The sequence below is a fragment of the Schistocerca americana genome, chromosome 3 (assembly GCF_021461395.2).
Source record: "Schistocerca americana isolate TAMUIC-IGC-003095 chromosome 3, iqSchAmer2.1, whole genome shotgun sequence".
NCBI classification, from domain to species: Eukaryota; Metazoa; Arthropoda; class Insecta; order Orthoptera; family Acrididae; genus Schistocerca; species Schistocerca americana.
Window position 1 is genome coordinate 468,825,104 of NC_060121.1, and position 9,592 is coordinate 468,834,695.

The 9,592-nt window shown below is 40.6% G+C and overlaps 1 pseudogene; it reads left to right on the forward strand.

Annotated features, from left to right (window-relative positions):
- Nucleotides 1-262: 262 nt before the first annotated feature.
- On the forward strand, nt 263-380 carry LOC124607941 (annotated as a pseudogene).
- Nucleotides 381-9,592: the final 9,212 nt, after the last annotated feature.

Here is a 9,592-nt window from a genome sequence, read left to right on the forward strand (position 1 = left end):
TAATGATGAACTTTAACAGATTTCTGAGTCCCTCTGTTTTTGTACGAAGTGCGACAACATACATTCGGAAAAGTGGGGATACAACAGATTGCTCCAGTTACAAGACGACAGCTCTAGTTTCAAATACAGCAAAAATTAATCGATAATAATAATAACAAAAGCTCTGCAGAGCTGATCAGGAGGAAGGTCAGTTATAACATTTCAGGTGGTTATAATTAAACTGCAGCTTCTGAGTGAAATCCAGTATGGACTGTAATTATCAGGCAACGGCCTTGCCACAGTGGAGACACCGGTTCCCGTCAGACCACCGAAGTTAAGCGCTGTCGGGCGTGGCCGGCATTTGGATGGGTGACCATCCGGGCCGCCATGCGCTGTTGCCATTTTTCGGGGTGCACTCAGCCTCGTGATGCCAATTGAGGAGCTACTCGACCGAATAATAACGGCTCAGGTCAAAGAAAACCATCATAACGACTGGGAGAGCAGTGTGCTGGCCTCACGCCCCTCCTATCCGCATCCTCGGCTGTGGATGTCACGGCTGTCGGATGGTCCCGATGGGCCATTTGTGGCCTGACGACGGAGTGCATGATTGTAATTATCGTATGGCAGCGAAACTAGGTAGATATGTTAAGGCATTAGTGCGGAACTGATTTACTCTGGACAAAAAATTAGTTCCAATTATGGTCACCAGGTGCAAATCTGTCGCTGTGCAGCATCTCGTCGACGTCTCCGTTGCTCATATTCAACAAACTGTCTAACTGATGGTTAATAATGAAATCACTTGTCATTTTCCGCCCATGTCCCATTTCGAAACCACTGTATATGGAACCATTTCTATAAGTCGTGCTTGCATTCACAGCGCCAGATTTGCACCTGGTGGCCAAAATTGGAACTAATTTCTTTTTGCATATATCGGTTCCACATTAACGTATTTTATTATTTACCAAACTTCGCTGCCACACACGAAAATTCCAACTCACACTGGACTTCTGTGAGTAGCTGCACTTTAATTTTAACCACCCGATGACAATCAGTGTGTCTTTGGGAAAGGTAAAGGCACCAGAGAGGCAGTTATGACGTTCCGGTTGATAATGGAAGCAAGACTGAAAAAAAAATCACCTGCAAAAACCGTTTGCCATCGTCAAATGGTGCAAGATTTTCGAAATAATGAGAAAAATCAGGGTAAGCTACAGGGAAAGACAGATAAAATGGGTTACGTACGAGAACGAAGAGGGAACAATAAGAGTGAGAGACGAAGAACGAAAAGCTCTCATTAACCGGTTGTAACACAGGGATGTAGTCTTTTGCCCATATTGTTCATACAGCGAAAAAGCAATTAGTGAAATAAAAGAAAGGTTCAAGAGTGGAATTAAAATTCAAGGTGAAATGATATCAATGATGAGATTCGCTGGTGATATAACTACCCACACTGAAAGTGAAGAATAATTACTGGATCAGCTGAATGGAATGAATAGTCTAATGAGTATACAATATGGATTACGAGTAAATCGAACAAAGATGAAAGTGATGAGAAGAAACAGAAATGAGAACAGCGATAAACTTAACTTCAGGATTGGTAATCAGAAAGTGGAATTCTGCTATCTATACATCAAAATAACGCATCACGGGATGGGAAAAGGAGGACATAAAAGCCGGACCATCACTCGCAAAAAGAGCATTCCAGTTCTACTAGTATCAAACATAGGCCTTAATTTGAGGAAGAAATTTCCGATAATGTATGTTTGGAGCAGTGCATCGTAAGGCAGTGAAGCACGGACTGCAGGAGAACCAGAAAAGATGAGAATCGAAGGATTTGAGATGTGGTGCTACAGAAGAATGCTGAAAATTAGGTGGATTGATGAGGTAAGGAATGTGGAGGTTCTCCGGAGAATCGTCGAGGAAAAGAATATAAGGAGAACTCTGTCAAGAAGAAGGGACTGGACTGTGGGACATCTGTGAAGACATCATGGAATAACTTCCATGGTATAAGAGGAGTAAATACTGTAGAGGAAGACAGAGATCATAATACATCCAGGACGTAATTGAAGACGTAGGTTGCAAGTGCTACTCTGAGATGAAGAGGTTGTCACAGGAGAGGAATTCGTGTCAGGCCGTATAAAACCACTCACAAGACTTATGACTCGGGGCTTATGTTGCATTCATGGCATCGTGTATCTTTTATTGGACCATAAATTTATTACACCAGGTCGTAAATATGAACGGTGCGACAACAGAAACAGATATAGGCAGGAGAGAGATACCGAGACACCTTGCAAAAGTGCGGAGAGTAATTTCCGGAAGCTGGGCGAGCATGAACGCGCGTGGGTGGCAGTGTGCAAACAGAAGGCACGGACCTTCGACTGGCTGCCGCGCCGCGCTCCTGGGTTTTTATTTTCGGCGCTGGTGCAGCCGCAGCCGCGCGTTGTGCCCATTACAGTGTTGTTGACTCATCGCAGTAAGCTGCTCTGCACTCGTTCTGCCCTTGTGTAAATTTTGAATGAAAATATTACGTCCTTTTCCGTGCAACGCAAAAACGCTGGCGAACGATCCCGGCCCTGTTTACGTAACATTTGCAGATTCATTTTTCAATACAACGTTACTGTAGTTTTTTGTTCCCAGCATTCCATTTTATGCATTCTTTCACAGTCGTGTACTTCTGCAGTCAAAGGGCTGACTGCAATGCGCATTTATCAGTTCCTCTCTGAGACGCCCTTAACATCGCATTTCAGGGAACTGGTTATTTCAACGTCTAATTGGCTAATAAAAACGACAGTTTTTGTTACACTTATTTGTTTTGTATAGACGAGTATCTATGTTCGTTTCAAAGTGAGGCAGATTAATTTATTTTTCTGAGGAGACTGATTAAAAATTGTCGCATTCTTTGCAGTAAACTATAGATTTCTACTGTAAAAGGGCTAAGGTTAATTTTTAGTTTGTAAGTATTTTGTAATTCGTTTTTTCTTTCTTTTTTGTCAGTTTATTTGTTTGAATATATTCTGTATTCATTTAATTTCTTTTAGTGCTGTAGCGTACTTTTAAAAGGATATGCCTCCCTCTTCTTATTAATTTCTTTATTCAAAAGTTCATTCTAAGAGTTGTTAAATGTACTCAAGCCCGATGTTGCCAGATGCTCTGTAGTTACCATAGGAACCGAACTGCAATTTTTTTGCTGTCAAATACTACACTACAGTAAACTGTTTCTGTGATTAATCGTTCACTTACTTGACACATTTAAACTAACCAGAAAACCTCATGGTTAGAATTTTAACAACAGTTGCAGTAAATCTTTCAGAATGTGCTTGTTTTAGTAAGAAATTAATGTTATGACTCTACATTAGCATCTCGAGAAGAAACATCAAAAATGTGGGTAAAAGTTTGCGAATGTTAGTGTAAAATACTATAGACTTAAAGTATGTAAGTCTTCAGTCTATGTTCCGGTACTTGATACACTGGCTTTATTGAAATAAAATATTGATAAAATATCTAATAATCGTTATAGAGGTTACGAAGTAGGGGGAGCGAGATGGGGTCATAAAGGTTCACGTGACTATGGCCATCCTGTCCTCAGCCATTGTCAAGTGCAAAGGGTGCCGATGAGAATGTAGAGGAGCAGGTATGTTACATGCCAACGGGAAGGTCATTGCTATTAATTACCACATCCACTAAAAATGTCCAAAACATCAACGACTGCAAGACGAAAACGAATATATGACAGCAAATCAAAATTACAATGTGTGCACCACCGTTGTAGGGGAATACGTAGCGCCGGCCAGGGTGGCCAAGCGGTTCTAGGCGCTACAGTCTGGAACCGCGTGACTGCTACTGTCGCAGGTTCGAATCCTGCCTCGGGCATGGATGTGTGTGATGTCCTTAGGTTAGTTAGGTTTAAGTAGTTCTAAGTTCTAAGGGACTGATGACCTCAGAAGTTAAGTCCCGTAGTGCTCAGAGCCATTTGAACTATTATTTTTAATACGTAGCTTTGCAAAACCAAAAACAAAATTCTGTTAGGAAAATTAGTGTCACATACGAAAGGAAGTAAGAAATCTCCGCACACCCAAAACATCTGGCTAAGTAAGAAATATCATCCAAATTCGCAAGAAACTACTACGTTTAACACAGAAGGGACGCAGAAGGCAAAACATTAATAAAATCGTTTTTCTCCGAATGGGTTATAAATAATTATATCAGGAGGAGGATGAATAAGGCTATTTTACCAATCAATAGGTGGAATGTTAAAAATTTGAATGTTGTGAATACACTGGAAAATCTAAAGAGGTGTTATAGGAAAGTTTAGGCTGTGGTTATTAGAAAATAGTGAATTGACCTGGAAAGAGAACAAACTTTTTGTGAAGCGGCTATGAGGTAATAGTAACATAAGCAAATGGAGTAAAAACAGCGGGAATTGTTAGTAATAGACAGGTTTTCGACGGACTGAATTTCTCTATTAATCCTAGGTTACTAAACCCTCGTAATATTTACAAATGCAGTTGGCACCATTTCGCGGTTCCCGCCAATCTGGTACGGTACGTGACAAACTATTGGAGACCTTATAACTGTAATTAAGGAAGGCATACACTGTTAATTATGAATTCGAACTGAATAAAATATGGAGTACTAAAAATCTACTATGGTTTAATAACAATGTAACGTTGTCCTCTCTTTAGTTCTCTACAGTTACTTACAGAAAAACACAAAAACGGGAATAATTCGGGAAACTATAAAGTAACTGACACAGAAGGTGACATCACAATAGTTCTAAAGAAAATTTTCACACAGAGCTTGTCTTTAAGGGGAGACGGAAGGCAAGTGGGCTTCAAAAATTCGGTTTTTAGATTTTAACATATTTGAAATGGCTGGTCTTTCCTGTGTGAAACAGTTTTGTTTTGTATAAATACGATAATTTTTTCGTGAGCTATGACGGTTTTCCTGACACTCCGTGCAATCTGGCATTTAAATGCCACGCCTTCCTTTTTGCGCCATGCAGAGACTATGCACAGCATTCTTTTACTCTTTGTATTTATTTCATATTTTCATCAGTAATGAATGAAAGTAAGCCCATATTTAGAGACCTTTGTAAAGATACCTTATTGATGAAGTGTCTTCATGGGAAAACCCGAAATTTAAATCAATGTGTGAATTCTGACATTTGGAACCGGTTACCGAAAACTGTATTTGTTCAGATTACAACACTCAACTTTGGTGTTTATGGTGCTATTTTATGTTTCAATGATGGTGTAATTAGAAAACTGGATGTTTTGGAATTATTGGGCATAAAATCCAGTGGAAATACTGCAAAATCCTTGGTGAAAATAGATAAAGAGAGAATCCGCAAAGCAGAATTTAAAATGCACAAAAGAAGCCAGACAGAAAAGAAGAGGGACCAAGAGAAGAAAAGAATATCAATATTATTCAGATGATGCTCAGTATGGTGCAGGAAAATATTAGTGGTAGGTAATTCTCACCAATAACTGTACTAGAATTCCAATAATAAACTTTTTCTCAAAACTGCATTTTTTTACTTTCAGGTATCACTTTTTGATAAACTAATGGGGTTAGAAACATGAAATTTGGTCAATTTTTACTGCAGATGGTAATAAGTTATTAGAAGTAAATTGAGAACCACCAAACAATCAGAAACTGTTTTATAATAATTAATAATAATTTATAATAATAAATTTTACTAGTGAAAGAATAATTTTTTTCTTAAAAACCATAAGAGGTATGATGTTCATTTTACTTTTAAATTGAGGCATACATGTTATATAAATTTTATTGTTTTATCACTTATAGTTCTTTTGAAAAGTGTACCTATTCAAAGGTTAAATTAGCATTGGCAGAATAGGGATAAAAATTGCCTTCCGTCTCCTCTTAAGACGGCTTTCTGCGTTGTGTAGCTGGGAGAAGAGAAATGAGCCAGCGGAGAGTATTAGGACGTGCTGAAAAACAATGCCTCGGATTTTTTAACTCTTAAAACTTTTTAAATAAAACAAACGTTTTTACATTCTATATCTTTATTCTTCACGTCCACATGTTTGCAGCTCTGTGCCGCTAGAGGACTCCGAATTGTAGCGTGTGGCAGTGTGTAACGTAACTATGTCGGTGTGTGAGGAAAATCGTGCTGTAATCGAGTTCCGAATTCGAAGAGTTCGTCCATCCACGGAGCACTGTGTCCATCAGCACGACAGCGCTTGACCGCACGCGAGCGTTGCGACGTCTGGGTTCGCTGTCATCGATCATCCTCCACACACTTCTGGCTTAGTCCCATTCGATTTTCATCTGTTTTCAGAACTCAAAGAACACCTTTTAAGACTTCCCTTTTTAATGATGAAGCGGTGATAGCAGAGGAGAGGCTGTGGCTCCGTCAACAAAGTCGAATGTTCTACAGTGACGCTATCAACAAAACAGTCTCTCGCGGGGAGAAATGTGTTCGCCGCCAGTGTGACTATGATGAGAAATACATTTGTAGACATGAAGAATAAAGATTTAAAATGTTAATAATGTATTCTTTTTTAAAAAGCTTTAATGGTTTTCAAATAAAACGTTCGGTAGCATAACTTTTCAGCACGACCTCGTAAATGTTGTAGACGCATTGTTTACGAGACGAATCTCGGCTAAGGACTCTTGATGACTGTGAGTCAGAAAGGGTTCAAACAATGGTGGGTGTGTAGTTAGATGTTGATCGAACAAAGTTACAACAGTACCTGCCCACAGGTTCGGAATCGAAGAGCTCGAAAGAAGGCCGACCAACGACTACGACGCACGCATGTGACCGAGGTTAGTAGAAGCGGTATAGGGTGGCTCTTATACGGCACATCTGACAAACTCTGGGATCAAGCCCTGAAGATCACGTGACGTCTGCCTGCCGCCGTGTCATCCTGTGCCACGTGGAAGCATGTGGATGTGATATGGAGGAGCACGGGTTCAGCACACTGCTCTCCCGGCCGTTGTCAACTTCCTATGCCTTGGATCCGTTACTTTTCATTTAGCTCCTCAGCTGGTATCACGAAGTTGAGTGCACCCAGCCTGCCGCCCAGGAACAGTTCCTGACAATGTCGAGAACTAAACCCGGGTCATTCACGTTAAAGTCAGACGTGCAGATCACTCGTCTATGAAAACGGACTATTCGGCACATCTTAAAAATTTTTATTCTAATTTTTGGAGCAGAAGGATAAGATAAACAAATGTTACTAGGCCTTCAAAAAACTCGCAAAATAATAGTTCTATATTGTAAACTCATTCGCAATCAAATAAACATACGTCATTTAGTTTCGTATCCATAACTGAAAGCAATCGCATTTCACGAGTAGCACCGTTTACTAATTTAATTCTGGAAGCCCCGTGACGTCAGCAAATATTCTGGTTAACAAACTGTCAACTGGTCATTGTAATCACATACATATTTAGTATAAAGCAGTATAGGACTGAACTTCATTCATCACTCATTAGGTGAATGAAGTTCAGCCCTGTACTGCTTAATCCTAAAGATGAGTTTAAATACAGTGAACTTTCATGTGGCCGGCGTAATATCTATCATTGGATAGCTTATTGGATCATTTAGCTAGTACTTCAAAATAGACAAAGGCAGGGCGAGTGGAGCCATTCGTTTTCGCGATCGAAACCGCACCACCACTTCACTTTGGAGGAACGCTAACAGTCGCAGCATTAGTTTTAATGTAATTGTCTTCCATTCGTACGTCGAAGATAATTTAATTATTCAGGAAGAGCTGGATACAAATTGCCATCTACAAAAAAAAAAAGTTATCATTTGCGACTGTGTAAACTGTGCTCCAAACTACAACAATGGTTGTGCGGGAAAAAAGCACAAATTCCGACACCTGCCGAGACACATCTGTTGTTTCAAATCCTATGTCAATCACTAGTTTTCGACACAACAGTATCGAAAATGGGTACTTTTTACAGGTGTGCTCTGATTAAAAACTTGTCGGAGAATGTCTTCTTGTGTTTTTCTTGCAGTCATCAAATCATTCTCAGAATCGTATTTAAGGGAAAAATGAGCTACAGAAACATTGATTTGACTATACCAATCTCGAAAAATCGTCAATACGCTTGGTCTGGAATTGATCCAAAATGGAATTAAGCACAGAAAACGTTTTCATCAAGTCGATGTGTCACGAATCCTCCTCGATTTTTTGTTCGAAGGAACGGTAAGCTAGAAAGAATTGTATTAAATTTTTAGAATCAATTGCGATGTCTTTTATCGAAGCACCATGTCATAGCGTCCTCCATATTCCAGGAGATAAATATCATGAAAGGTGGAGGATGAAAGCTATTTACTTCTTGGGGCACTTTATGTTGCATTGATGACTTTGAATTTTCACCTTAGGATGAAAACGTAATTTGTCGTATTTCAACTTTCCTACCCGTGGTCTAGGGGTCGCGTCTTTGATTTATAATCAAAACGTCTTCGGTCCCAGGTTCGATCCCCGCCACTGCCTAAATTTTGATAAATAATCAGCATTGGCGGCCGAAGACTTCCGGCATAAGAAGTCAGCCTCATTCTGCCAACGGCCTTGTCAAAGAGGGCGGAGGAGCGGATAGAAGGTTCAGGGCACTCTCTTGTCCTAGGGGTGGGAAATTGCCCCTAAAGGCGGAAGAATCAGCAATGATCAACGACATGAGGATGCAGAAGGCAATGGAAACCACTGCATTAAAGACACGTAACGTGTATCCACAGGACATGTGGCCTGTAATTGAAGAAGTGTCATGATGATCTCTCCATTGGCAAAAGATTCCGGAATAGTCCCCCATTCGGATCTCCGGGAGGGGACTGCCAAGGGGGAGGTTCCCATGAGAACAAGATTGAATAATCAACGAAAGGATAATGTTCTTCGAATCGGGGCGTGGAATGTCAGAAGCTTGAACGTGGTAGGGAAACTAGAAAATCTGAAAAGGGAAATGCAAAGGCTCAATCTAGATATAGTGGTGGTCAGTGAAGTGAAATGGAAGGAAGACAAGGATTACTGGTCAGATGAGTATCGGGTAATACCAACAGCAGCAGAAAATGGTATAACAGGTGTAGGATTCATTATGAATAGGAAGGTAGGGCAGAGGGTGTGTCACTGTGAACAGTTAGGTGGCCGGGTTGCTCTAATCAGAATCGACAGTAGACCAACACCGACAACGATAGTTCAGGTATACATGCCGACGTCGCAAGCTGAAGATGAACAGATAGAGAAAGTGTATGAGGATGCTGAAAGCCGGCCGCGGTGGTCTCGCGGTTCTAGGCGCGCAGTCCGGAACCGTGCGACTGCTACGGTCGCAGGTTCGAAACCTGCCTCGGGCATGGATGTGTGTGATGTCCTTAGGTTAGTTCGGTTTAAGTAGTTCTAAGTTCTAGGGGACTAATGAACACAGCAGTTGAGTCCCATAGTGCTCAGAGCCATTTGAACCATTTTGATACTGAAAGGGTAATGCAGTATGTAAAGGGGGACGACAACCTAATAGTCATGGGCGACTGGAATGCAGTTGTAGGGGAAGGAGTAGAAGAAAAGGTTACAGGATAATATGGGCTTGCGACAAGGAATGAAAGAGGAGAAAGACTAATTGAGTTCTGTAACAATTTTCAACTAGTAAT